The 5,000-nt window shown below is 53.1% G+C and overlaps 1 non-coding gene across 1 annotated transcript in view; it reads left to right on the forward strand.

Moving 5' to 3' along the window:
- Positions 1–4,313: 4,313 nt before the first annotated feature.
- Positions 4,314–5,000, forward strand: part of LOC124745914 — a 1,909-nt gene continuing 1,222 nt past the window's right edge. Inside the window, exon 1 of the ribosomal RNA XR_007011215.1 lies at positions 4,314–5,000. This exon is cut by the window's right edge and continues 1,222 nt beyond it. This is a non-coding gene — a ribosomal RNA (small subunit ribosomal RNA).

The following is a 5,000-nucleotide window of genomic DNA, read 5'->3' on the forward strand; positions in this document are numbered from 1 at the left end:
CAACACTACGTCCGCACCACAAAACATACCGCCATCTGTAGGTCTCCCGCAACATGACCTCCTCCAACGACGATACCGCCATCTATGCGACGCCAAGCCGATTAAGACAGCGATGGCGCCACAGTGCCCGCCTTTCGACGCCACCCACAAAGCCTGCAGCCTCTGTCGACCATAGCACCCAATCTCCAGTGGCTCTGCCGCACGAAGCCGTGGACCGGCAATGACTCCACCCGCACCCGTTCGTGCACCACCCCAACCGCCAAACGCGCACCTCCAGCGGATGAACGGCGGACGTTTCCCGCACTCGTAAAGTGCAATCCACCCCTATAACGTGCGTTTCATGAAGAGTTATTGCCAATATGCGACATTCCCGCTGTCCCTATACATGAGCCGCGACCTGTACCACTTACGAGCGAGAGACGCGATCGCGTTGCTCACTGTACGGCGTCCGATACCGAGCCATCAGCATGTCGGTCCCCATGCGCGTTGCACTCGCACTCGCAGTCGCAAAAACGTGGGGCAAATATATTACGCGGAAGAGTTATAACAGACCGAGCCCCACTGCATGAGGGGAGTCTTTGTCACTAATGTACACAGATGGAACATTTTGGACTGGAACCAGATTACCCGTACACACGGCGCTGATTAGTAATCAATGCAGAGCCATCAAACTACAGAATATATATACAACTGTCCGTATACATGCTGAAAGAGTCTGCCCACAATGGGAACCACACGTCAGCCAGCCACTCTGATCACGCACCACTCTCTGCTTCTAACGGGCGCACATACAATATGTAAGCACCAGCATGGAACAACATCCAGTGCATCCTCTCCGCCACATTACACAATCCACACTATCACAACCAGACCAGGAGGTCCATGCGGAAAATACAATATCCCACCCTTTCGACATCCACCATTGCGCAGATCAGGCACCAACACCCACACATGTCCTATACAACGGTGCACCCAACATCACAATAGTACCTCCTGTCACAGCGCACAAACAATGACATGAGTCAAAGACACAGGTCTGACACAAGCATAGAATTGGAGCGCCGCCTCTAATAAGCCAAAGGTGCATCCTGACGTGACAAATCTGATCATGTCACAAGCATTCACTTACTATAATCACTATCAACGAACCTGCCGCCCCCGCCCCCCCCTACACCTTTCCTTACAACAACGTGTAACCTAACCTAACCTAACCTATGTTGTACCTTAACCTAACCTATGTTGTACCTTAACCTAACCTATGTTGTACCTTAACCTAACCTATGTTGTACCTTAACCTAACCTATGTTGTACCTTAACCTAACCTATGTTGTGCCTTAACCTAACCTATGTTGTGCCTTAACCTAACCTATGTTGTGCCTTAACCTAACCTATGTTGTGCCTTAACCTAACCTATGTTGTGCCTTAACCTAACCTATGTTGTGCCTTAACCTAACCTATGTTGTGCCTTAACCTAACCTATGTTGTGCCTTAACCTAACCTATGTTGTGCCTTAACCTAACCCATGTTGTGCCTTAACCTAACCCATGTTGTGCCTTAACCTAACCCATGTTGTGCCTTAACCTAACCCATGTTGTGCCTTAACCTAACCCATGTTGTGCCTTAACCTAACCCATGTTGTGCCTTAACCTAACCCATGTTGTGCCTTAACCTAACCCATGTTGTGCCTTAACCTAACCCATGTTGTGCCTTAACCTAACCCATGTTGTGCCTTAACCTAACCCATGTTGTGCCTTAACCTAACCCATGTTGTGCCTTAACCTAACCCATGTTGTGCCTTAACCTAACCCATGTTGTGCCTTAACCTAACCCATGTTGTGCCTTAACCTAACCCATGTTGTGCCTTAACCTAACCCATGTTGTGCCTTAACCTAACCCATGTTGTGCCTTAACCTAACCCATGTTGTGCCTTAACCTAACCCATGTTGTGCCTTAACCTAACCCATGTTGTGCCTTAACCTAACCCATGTTGTGCCTTAACCTAACCCATGTTGTGCCTTAACCTAACCCATGTTGTGCCTTAACCTAACCCATGTTGTGCCTTAACCTAACCCATGTTGTGCCTTAACCTAACCCATGTTGTGCCTTAACCTAACCCATGTTGTGCCTTAACCTAACCTATGTTGTGCCTTAACCTAACCTATGTTGTGCCTTAACCTAACCCATGTTGTGCCTTAACCTAACCCATGTTGTGCCTTAACCTAACCCATGTTGTGCCTTAACCTAACCCATGTTGTGCCTTAACCTAACCCATGTTGTGCCTTAACCTAACCCATGTTGTGCCTTAACCTAACCCATGTTGTGCCTTAACCTAACCCATGTTGTGCCTTAACCTAACCCATGTTGTGCCTTAACCTAACCCATGTTGTGCCTTAACCTAACCCATGTTGTGCCTTAACCTAACCCATGTTGTGCCTTAACCTAACCCATGTCGTGCCTTAACCTAACCCACGTCGTGCCTTAACCTAACCCACGTTGTCGCCTAACGTAACCCACGTTGTCGCCTAAACCTGCTCTGTAATTGTTATACGACTCGTTCAATTAGTGTAGTGTTGCCCACCCGCAACCCTCGCAATATAGTTCGCTACTCGCACTCCCCGCTCCCCTGTGTATCGCTTCATGTTAAACACCTTGCAAGTCTTGCTCACTTTCCACATGCTCCTGCTGTACACTGTAATGTGGATGGCAGCAGGACGTACATGCCGCCCCTCCCCACGTCCCCACCTTGCCCCCTGCCTTCGCAAGCTGGTTGGTGAGAACTTTGCATGTTCAATGCCCTCCGCATGCGACGTACTCAGGCTACGTTGTGGTGCGGCCTGTGTCAACTGTCCGCTAATGTCGTACGCGTAAACCACAATCTGTACTGCACATTCGTCCTTATGTACTGAATGATACATCGTGGCACATGTGTGACCGTACAACGACTGCGCCCAAAAACGGCGGACCATACAGTGCAAATATTGTGCACGCAGCTACGTGTCGTCTCCCTATGAGAGCTGGATTGCAGTGTGGTACGCCATAGAGACGTGTGGGAGGAACGGACGCCGTGGATGGCGATCAGCATGAGCTGTCTGTTGATGTATTCGGACCTAGTCGTCTCTCCTCACACACCGTGATGGCATGGTGCACCGCGTTCCATATCTGCGACATGCTACAGAGGCCGGTTGACAGTCGTTCGAGCAATGGACATCGCATACGTACGGGGGCCACCTTCCACGTATTGTCTAGGCGTGCACATTTTGTTGCGTGTATGTGGGCAGACGTAGTGTGGCGTGACACCTGACACAGGCATGCAATAATCGTGGAAGTTGCAAATGGCGATGGACGCCTGCGTTTTCTGGTGAAGTTACGCAAATGAACAAATGGTAACCTGTTGTGGTGCGGTTGTTCTCGCTAGGGGTGAATCGGTGATGGCGACGATAGGTTGAGGTACTAACCGGTTGTTCCAGCGATACCCACCATGCCGACGAAACTGAACGGCATCTGGGTGTGAAGCGATACGCGGCGGTGGCTGGGTGGGACCGTCCCCGGCCGGTGAGGGGGCGCCTCCCGGCGTGCTGGCCGCGCGGTGCGTGGGCGCACGCGCTACAGCCGGCTGGTGGGGGCGGCCAGTGGCAGGCGCGCCGGCCGACGGACGCGGCAGGCGTCGCAGCTGCGCGCCGGCGCACCCTGCGCGCGGCGCCGTGCGGCCAAAGTAGGTCCTCGCGGGCCCGGTGCGAAGCGCGGTGGACATCTTCAGTGTGCTGGTCCGATTGAGGACTGTGTGCGTTGAGGATGCGCTGCCGCCCGGCGCTCGGCGCCGCGACGCCGTCTGCTGCTCGGTCGCCCCAGCGGTTCTCGCTGGTGGTTTGTATCGCAGCTGTGCGGATGTGTTGGCGCGTGCGCTGTGCTGGGAGAGTTCGCTTCGGCACCCAAGTGGGGCTTTTGTCCTTCTGTGGCGCTGGCGTTGGAGCTGCCGGTCACCGTAGGTGGCGCGTGTTGTCTCCCGCCGGCAATGCCACGACAGCACGCTCCCGGGCCTCTGTCGGCAGCGGCAAGCTCAGTTGGGAGCACGGGTGGTCGCACCGAAAGCGTCTACTCGCCTAACTCCGGGCGATTGCGCCTCTCTCGAACCCGACCAAGTACTTGGGACGGCGCTGCGCGCCGCCGGGACCTGAGAGGGTTTCGAGGTGTATTGTGCAGGGGAGCTCAGCCTCCTCCTGTTTGCAGAATGATTGAGCGGACGCTTGCGTGTTCGCGCGGGCCCCCGGGACACACTCCCGGGCGGCCGGCTGCTCAGCTCTAGTTGACGCAGCTCCCTGGTTGATCCTGCCAGTAGTCATATGCTTGTCTCAAAGATTAAGCCATGCATGTCTCAGTACAAGCCGCATTAAGGTGAAACCGCGAATGGCTCATTAAATCAGTTATGGTTCCTTAGATCGTACCCACGTTACTTGGATAACTGTGGTAATTCTAGAGCTAATACATGCAAACAGAGTCCCGACCAGAGATGGAAGGGACGCTTTTATTAGATCAAAACCAATCGGTCGGCTCGTCCGGTCCGTTTGCCTTGGTGACTCTGAATAACTTTGGGCTGATCGCACGGTCCTCGTACCGGCGACGCATCTTTCAAATGTCTGCCTTATCAACTGTCGATGGTAGGTTCTGCGCCTACCATGGTTGTAACGGGTAACGGGGAATCAGGGTTCGATTCCGGAGAGGGAGCCTGAGAAACGGCTACCACATCCAAGGAAGGCAGCAGGCGCGCAAATTACCCACTCCCGGCACGGGGAGGTAGTGACGAAAAATAACGATACGGGACTCATCCGAGGCCCCGTAATCGGAATGAGTACACTTTAAATCCTTTAACGAGTATCTATTGGAGGGCAAGTCTGGTGCCAGCAGCCGCGGTAATTCCAGCTCCAATAGCGTATATTAAAGTTGTTGCGGTTAAAAAGCTCGTAGTTGGATTTGTGTCCCACGCTGTTGGTTCACCGCCCGTC

This window comes from Schistocerca piceifrons, unplaced genomic scaffold (assembly GCF_021461385.2).
Source record: "Schistocerca piceifrons isolate TAMUIC-IGC-003096 unplaced genomic scaffold, iqSchPice1.1 HiC_scaffold_34, whole genome shotgun sequence".
NCBI lineage: Eukaryota > Metazoa > Arthropoda > Insecta > Orthoptera > Acrididae > Schistocerca > Schistocerca piceifrons.